The sequence below is a fragment of the Dermacentor variabilis genome, chromosome 2 (genome assembly GCF_050947875.1).
Source record: "Dermacentor variabilis isolate Ectoservices chromosome 2, ASM5094787v1, whole genome shotgun sequence".
Classification (NCBI taxonomy): domain Eukaryota; kingdom Metazoa; phylum Arthropoda; class Arachnida; order Ixodida; family Ixodidae; genus Dermacentor; species Dermacentor variabilis.
The window spans coordinates 242,674,762-242,683,923 of record NC_134569.1 but is presented as its reverse complement, the minus strand read 5'-3'; positions in this window follow the sequence as shown (position 1 = coordinate 242,683,923).

Here is a 9,162-nt window from a genome sequence, read left to right as displayed (position 1 = left end):
CGCCTTGTGCACACGTGCTCCTGTGGTCGCCCTCTCGTCACGTCGGACTTTCCGAAAAGCTCCTTTCGCGATACACAGGGCCCTACCGCGTGCTTCGCCAGGTGACGCCTGTGACGTACGAAATTGCTCCTGTGAGCTCAACCTCGTTATTTACTCTGGCATCTACTGATGTCATGCACGTCAGTAGGCTCAAGACCTACTACACTGCTTCAGACTCCGGCCTTTAGTCGCTCCGGGACGGCGCTTTTGCCGCCGGGGGTAGTGCTGCGGGACAGTATTTCCAATGACGACGACGACGATTAGAAGCTAGCGCGAGCTGTTGCCTCTTGGCCAAGCGCAGCGTATTTTGTTGTAAATATAGTTGTACATTGCTTTTTGTCTGCGTCTTCCTCCGTAACAATATTAACTGCTTTTAATAAAAAATAGTTTCATGTACTTCATATGCTTGATTTCATATTTTAAAAAATGATAACGCAGCAACGATCAGACGCTGATGGCGCTGCGAGCGCATGCGACTTAAGTGCGGCTTGCGTTTGGGGCCGCTAACATATAACGTGTTTCTACTTGCGTACGCAAACGCAAATGCACCGAAGCGCTAGGGGCCCCAAAACCTTGCGTCACCTCAACTCAACCTCTCTAATGAACCACCTTGTCCCACGTGGGCATTGACATCGTTGGCACCGTCACAAATCGGCCCTATCGGCCCCGTCGGCATTGTGGGACAAAATTAGTTTGGCGAAACGACCAGACCACAATAAAGATCCACGAGGAAAGTGCTGCTTGTACTTCGTAAACACTTGCTTGTTACATCCTACCGTAGTATGCAAGCTCTTACCTTTGACTTTTGTAGCAGATCTTTTACACGTAGTCTGACGAACTCAGTACTCTGTGTTAAGCGTGTTGATTCGCCGCGTCATACCTCACCGCCGCGTCGTTCTTGAACCGGGGGGAAGAGGACGGCATTTGAAGAGCGGAGGCGTCAGAATCGGTGCTTGTGTCGGTGTGCGCGGCCGAAAAGTGGGAGTGTGCGCGTGATTGCTGCGCGGATTCCGCGAGATCGGCTCGGGCGAAGGGACCGACAAGCTGAGCGGGACAGCAAGAGGAGCCCTCGCCGGGCACTGCGAATCGAGCGGCGGGCCACGTCCCGACCACCCCGGTCCTGCCCCTGCTGAACCGGGTTTCGGCCCGGCTGCTGGCGCTCCCGAGGCAGGCTGTGTTGCGGCGTTCATCCCCGTGCTGCCCTGTCGAGGCCGGGCTACGCCCCGGCTCCTGTGTTGCCGAGATGGGACGCACTACACACTAAACATTTTTACACCCTTATGGGTGTGGTAAGGGGTGCTTTCTGCATTTACACCCATGTCCACACCCTTTTCGGTTAAAACACCCTATCACAAGGGTGTATACCACACGTAGGGTGCGTCTTCGCTATAATAAGGTTGTTAAATCGACGACTGAAGGGTGTTGAACGCATTGATGCATAAATCCAAGTAACGTGTACACGTCCACGCATTGAGCAATGTGTGTATGTATTGCATTTTTAATGCGAAAGCATTTTATGGCCTTTCAGGTAGGAAGGATGGGGTTCTCCGCAACAACAATTTATACGGGACCCTGCTCATGCCAATCTTGTCATTTCCCTTGAAAGCATTCAGAATGCATTCAGAATCGCGCCGCCCTTTTATTCTCTCAAATTATTCACGTCATTCTAGCGTCACGTCCATGAAAAGAACACTAGGTCAACCTAACCTTTGGTTACGTCGTAGGTACCTTCGTCTCTGTATTTTTCATAGAATATGGTACTTTAACCCTTCTCTTAAAGATAATATTTTCACCACACCAAGTTATATCTCGTCTCGCATCGACCATCAACACAAAATTGATCTGCCATTCTTCCTTTTTGCCAAGAACAGCCACTGAATGCAACCGCCTTCCCGCCTCCACAGTCTCAATTCGTGACACCACTAATTCAACATCGCTGTTCAAAGTGTCTTACAGTTTGATTTTCTATTCTTGCCCTGCACTGCAAATATTGTATACTTTCACCCCTTCTTTCTGTTCTGTCTACTAGGCCTTGAAAGTATGTATAATAAAACAATAAAATGTGACGTCATCAGCGTCTTGTATTTCGTCAGTAGTGATACAGAAGGTAGTAAATAGAACAACGTTAATTATGAGTAATTATGAGTAAATAATGTGAATTAGGGTGGAATAAATTCGGTTAAGGTTCGTACAAACTGTAGCAAGGTGGATTACGGCAGATAAAGGTAGAATTGTGAAGGACACGTGACAATGTATGACGTATCGCCGTCACGGGATAGTTGCAAGTGTACATCCATGAAGTCATCAAGTTTTCGCATTCCTAAGTGACTGTCGATCTTTTTCTAGGATTCTGATGTAACTGGCATGACGGCCACTCCAAGATGTATCATCGAGAAAATGTACGCACTTTAACTTACAATTTATTATCACTATATTTTGAGCTCACAATTCTATTATCATGCAATTAAACACTTCTAAGACAAACTGCAGTAGCATAATGAAAACGCGCGAGCAACTTGCACAATTCTGCACGAATATTTCGGTGCCTTTAAAAGCCCAACAAAAAGTGACGAAATTAAAGAAACTGTCTGGATACATTGCTGAACAAACAGAAACGTGCTGTTAGACGAGCGTCTGCTGTAGAGGGTCATCAACGTACAATTTGCTTGGTGAAGCCATAACGAAGACATTTATAGCGGCGAGATCACGCTGTAAGTTCTCAAATCCGAATCTCCACGTACCTTGCCTAAGTTATTCAGAGTTTTGCTAAGCTACTGGTCTGCTTTCTATGCGCATCCTCGGACCCAGTTTGTAAGGCTCAGTCTATATATTAGGGGCTGGTGTCGTCAAAGCTGTAATTGCTTATCCACAGCATACTCTCTTACAAACGCATTCTTCAGTCGCCTCATGAATGCTTACGCGTCGCTGTCGCACGACCAAGATGTGAGGGTCTTTATCGAGCCAGGATATCGCTGTAACTACGCTGTGACCTGGCAAGGTTGCTCCGTTCGGACGCAGCGAATATTCTAATCGCACCAGCAGAAGACCGCCGATCGTCTCGCTCACGGTCCCCAGTTGTGTACTGTACCCTCAGTCATGCAGCACAGACTGCGCCTCCCCGCCCCCCCCCCCCCAAAAGAAATATGCTCAGCACGAAACGTAGTAGCAACTACCCGCCTCACCGCTCTGGTTGGAGACCACAACGAAGCAGCAGCAAACAGGCGGCCATGCGAGCAAGCAAACCTGTCAGAATAAACGTTCAATTCGCGCGGCCGCCCCCTGCCCCATGAAAAGCACCGGAAGCGACGGAACAACGCTGTACCATCACTTCGGCGCGCGGTAGGACGGGAAGGCGGAAGCTACGCAATTATTGCATTCTTTAGCTACATGAAATGTGTTCGCGTCTCGCGCTGTGCGAAATATTTTTAAACGTGTGATTAGTTTTGTTAATAGTTTTGGAATAATAGTTTTGGAGTAATAGTTTTGGAATATGAACCTGGCAACGTTTAACGCTAGAACGTTATCTAGTGAGGCGAGTCTAGCAGTGCTATTGGAGGAATTAGAGGGCAGTAAATGGGATATAGTAGGGCTCAGTGAAGTTAGGAGGCCGAAAGAAGCATATACAGTGCTAAATAGCGGGCACGTCCTGTGCTACCGGGGCTTAGCGGATAGAAGAGAACTAGGAGTCGGATTCCTGATTAATAAGAATATAGCTGGTAAAATACAGGAATTCTATAGCATTAACGAGAGGGTGGCAGGTCTTGTTGTGAAACTTAATAAGAGGTACAAAATGAAGATTGTACAGGTCTACGCCCCTACATCCAGTCATGATGACCAGGAAGTCGAAAGCTTCTATGAAGACGTGGAATCGGCGGTGGGGAGAGTGAAAACTAAATACACTATACTAATGGGCGACTTTAATGCCAAGGTAGGCAAGAAGCAGGCTGGAGACAAGGCAGTGGGGGAATATGGCATAGGCACTAGGAATAGCAGGGGAGAGTTATTAGTAGAGTTTGCGGAACAGAATAATATGAGGATAATGAATACCTTCTTCCGCAAGCGGGATAGCCGAAAGTGGACGTGGAGGAGCCCGAACGGCGAGACTAGAAATGAAATAGACTTCATACCCTGCCCTAACCCTGGCATCATACAAGATGTGGACGTGCTCGGCAAGGTGCGCTGCAGTGACCACAGGATGGTAAGAACTCGAATTAGCCTAGACCTGAGGAGGGAACGGAAGAAACTGGTACATAAGAAGCCGATGAATGAGTTAGCGGTAAGAGGGAAAATAGAGGAATTCCAGATCAAGCTACAGAACAGGTATTCAGCTTTAACTCAGGAAGAGGACCTTAGTGTTGAAGCAATGAACGACAATCTTGTGGGCATCATTAAGGAGTGTGCAATGGAAGTCGGTGGTAACTCCGTTAGGCAGGATACCAGCAAACTATCGCAGGAGACGAAAGATCTGATCAAGTAACGCCAATGTATGAAAGTATCTAACCCTACAGCTAGAATAGAACTGGCAGAACTTTCGAAGTTAATCAACAAGCGTAAGACAGCTGACATAAGGAAGTATAATACGGATAGAATTGAACATGCTCTCAGGAGCGGAGGAAGCCTAAAAACAGTGAAGAAGAAACTAGGAATTGGCAAGAATCAGATGTATGCGTTAAGAGACAAAGCCGGCAATATCATTACTAATATGGATGAGATAGTTCAAGTGGCTGAGGAGTTCTATAGAGATTTATACAGTACCAGTGGCACCCACGACGATAATGGAAGAGAAAATAGTCTAGAGGAATTCGAAATCCCGAAGGTAACGCCGGAAGAAGTAAAGAAAGCCTTAGGAGATATGCAAAGGGGGAAGGCAGCTGGGGAGGATCAGGTAACAGCAGATTTGTTGAAGGATGGTGGACAGATTGTTCTAGAGAAACTGGCCACCCTGTATACGCAATGCCTCATGACCTCGAGCGTACCGGAATCTTGGAAGAACGCTAACATAATCCTAATCCATAAGAAAGGGGACGCCAAAGACTTGAAAAATTATAGACCGATCAGCTTACTGTCCGTTGTCTACAAAGTATTTACTAAGGTAATTGCAAATAGAATCAGGAACACCTTAGACTTCTGTCAACCAAAGGACCAGGCAGGATTCCGTAAAGGCTACTCAACAATAGACCATATTCACACTATCAATCAAGTGATAGAGAAATGTGCAGAATATAACCAACCCTTATATATAGCTTTCATTGATTACGAGAAAGCGTTTGATTCAGTCGAAACCTCAGCAGTCATGGAGGCATTACGGAATCAGGGTGTAGATGAGCCATATGTAAAAATACTGGAAGATATCTATAGCGGCTCCACAGCCACCGTAGTCCTCCATAAAGCAAGCAACAAAATATCAATAAAGAAAGGCGTCAGGCAGGGAGATACGATATCTCCAATGCTATTCACAGCGTGTTTACAGGAGGTATTCAGAGACCTGGATTGGGAAGAATTGGGGATAAAAGTTAATGGAGAATACCTTAGTAACTTGCGATTCGCTGATGATATTGCCTTGCTTAGTAACTCAGGGGACCAATTGCAATGCATGCTCACTGACCTGGAGAGGCAAAGCAGAAGAGTGGGTCTAAAAATTAATATGCAGAAAACTAAAGTAATGCTTAACAGTCTCGGGAGAGAACAGCAATTTACAATAGGCAGCGAGGCACTGGAAGTCGTAAGGGAATACATCTACTTAGGGCAGGTAGTGACGGCGGATCCGGATCATGAGACGGAAATAATCAGAAGAATAAGAATGGGCTGGAGTGCGTTTGGCAGGCATTCCCAAATCATGAACAGCAGGTTGCCGTTATCCCTCAAGAGAAAAGTATATAATAGCTGTGTCTTACCAGTACTCACCTACGGGGCAGAAACCTGGAGGCTTACGAAAAGGGTTCTACTCAAATTGAGGACGACACAACGAGCTATGGAAAGAAGAATGATAGGTGTAACGTTAAGGGATAAGAAAAGAGCAGATTGGGTGAGGGAACAAACGCGAGTTAATGACATCTTAGTTGAAATCAAGAAAAAGAAATGGGCATGGGCAGGACATGTAATGAGGAGGTAAGATAACCGATGGTCATTAAGGGTTACGGACTGGATCCCAAGGGAAGGGAAGCGTAGCAGGGGGCGGCAGAAAGTTAGGTGCGCGGATGAGACTAAGAAGTTTGCAGGGACGGCATGGCCACAATTAGTACATGACCGGGGTTGTTGGAGAAGTATGGGAGAGGCCTTTGCCCTGCAGTGGGCGTAACCAGGCTGATGATGATGATGATGATTAGTTTTGTGCGCTGTATAGAAAAAGGTGGGGCTTGTGCTTTGTGTATTATTCGTGCTCCACTTCAAAGCAAAGCGTTCGTACGCACTGGAAGATGGATCCACGAACGCTGAGACGAGCAGTTAGAATGTGCCCTGTGTCGGCGGTCGGTAGTACTGCCATAATGGAAATTTTCAGGCAAGTGCCCATTTATTTGGTATTTCTTTGGTGGGTTACGTGTTTTTGTTCGCTCTAGAAGTATCTTACTGTGATCTCGTAGAACAATTCACTAATGTAAGAGCAAGAGCAGCTGCACTCCTAGTAGGGCAAGTTAACTACCTCGATCGCGCCCCGTCTTACATCGGGCGTGGTGCGCCTGCATAGTTACGCTTTGTTTCTCAGCGCGTAGATGTGATTCTTTTGTGCGTTCAGTGCGGCTTCTTGTAATGCGGTTGCTCGCACTTAAGTTAAAGGTGGTCGACCACTTTTGCGTAGCGTAGAAAAAGGACGACTGACTTTGCCACTTTTCGCAAGAACTGGCGCGGTATAGGTTCTCCCTGATGCAGCCGCATGCTGCTGTTGCTGCTTGCCGGGCGCCTTTAGCATGTTTTCGGCTGGCTTTGTCTGTGCGTGTGTGCGCGCTCGCGCTCGGCTCGATTCGTGTGTGCGCGCTCAGCTCAGCTCGCTTTGTGTGTGTGTGTATGTGTGTGTATGTGTGTGTATGTGTGCGCGCGCGTCCGTGCGTCCGTGTGTGCGTGCGTGCGTGTGTCGTGCGCGCGCGTGCATGCCGGCTTGTATGGGCCGGTGTGCTTCCGTGTGTCTAGTGCGTACGTGCTTTGTGAGCGTGTTTCTGTGTGGGTCGCTGTGTGTGCTTGCACGTGTTAGCGTGTCTGCCTGCATGTATGTGTGCTTGTTTGCGTTTATCAATGTGCGCATCAGTGCTTTTGTGTCTGCGCTTTGAGAGTGCGTATATTTGTGTGCGTGCGAGTGCGTTTTCTGTGCGTGCATATGTATTGCATAAGGCCGGTAGAGTTTTACTCGCAATTAAACTCTTCCAATTTGGTGCAGCGAGTGTTGCCGCCTGAAAACCGAGTTTGGTTTCAAGCCAACCTGGACAACTGCTGTATGAGGCGCCGTTTCTCAGGAGGATCAGTGGGAAGGCGTCAGGTACACGCTTCTGACAGTACCTTTAGAGTATTCTGACAGTACCTGTTTAGAGGCAATTTAATCCCAATTCGAGACGTCACAATTTACCAGAAAAGGACGCCCGGAAGGCTACCCCCGCCCAACAAACAAGCGAGTGAAGGAAGAGGAAGCTAGTCAGGCTCCTCGGCGTCTGATTTCTGCTGCTCTCATAGCGACTGCAGTGTGCGCACGAGTTAAGACGACACTTCGCTTTCAGTCAACAAAACTCAAGATAATTCATGCTGCTTCGCGCCTGCGATACGTACTAGTCGTAAAAAGATCGACGCAATCCCGATCAAGCTGCTGCGAAAAATTTTTTTTGAGGTTTTCTATTACAATGTCGCATAATTAGAGCGACGTTATTTAAACGATCGTGCTACTATGGGACCGAAGTGTCCACGGTAGACAGACCGGCGTTCAATCAGTGCATTCGTTCGTAAAGCTTTAATAATCATTGTCAACTACCTCCGTCAATCAAAGTGCTCCCACAATGGGGCCGCAGGGATACGCCTCTGTGAGAGCGTGCGTGAACTTTGAAGTGAGCCTTACCATTAACACAGTCGGGCACGTGAAGCGCCAGCAGAATGGAAGAAAAGCCGGAGGACGCTTGTTGAAGACGAAATAAATGTCACTCACGAAGCGCTCCGTGCCTGCGAGAGACGAAGATTCTCACAAGATGTTGGTCGGATGGTTGGTTGGCCATTGATCGCTTCAAAGGCATGTCGAGACAAAGACGAACGTTGAATCATTAAACAATAAATTAGCGTTCATGTTTGTGTATTTCAGTGTTACAATGATAAAGGATGAACCAACGTAAGCAAAGAAATAACAAACGCTCCCCTGTGCTTCAGCAGAGTGGGGATCCCATACAAAACGAACGTTACCAGCAGACAAGACGCCGACGCTCGTCAACGACGATCATTCATTCGTAGAAACAGCAATCCTGTGGTATAGTACACAACCAATTACTACATTTAATTCGGCGCACTTCAAACCCCTAGTGTGAAAGACGGCGTGTGCAACTACTAGCTTTACCAAAGGAAAAGCGAAATACAGCGTTCTTTTTAAAGGTAAATATAAATTATTCGGAGAATAGTAAACACAACTGATTGCGTCACGCTTCTACAGATACCTAATGCAGGCGCATTTCTTTTCAAGTAAGCATAAATTATGAATTTCTGGCGCAGGCATCGCCCAACTTGGACATGCAGCCAGCCTTTATGAAAAAAAGCTATTCGTTTCATTATGCACAACGGGGAAAAACAAGTTGTGCCAAGGAGTGCGCGTTTCTTCTTTTTTTTTTGGTACTCGCATAATTCATATTAACTTAATTGTGCCTATAAGAAAATAATAAAGAAATAGATCCGATGCCGTGCACCTACTATCTGTAGCATTCAAATTGATTGTGCACCGTGCTCAAGAATAGCAAAGTTAAACAGTCTCGAACTTTAAGTATATCCTACAAGCAGATAAATACATATAGTTTCACAGGTCCCCACACATTCCCATGAGACAGCGAAGCGCTTGCTCCTGTCGTTCGGATGATGACGACAGCGACGAAGTGGCCAGAGGCACGCGAGAGCCTTGCATCTATCGACGCTGCTTGTGGCTGTTGTAACCTCGTATACAGCAGTAAA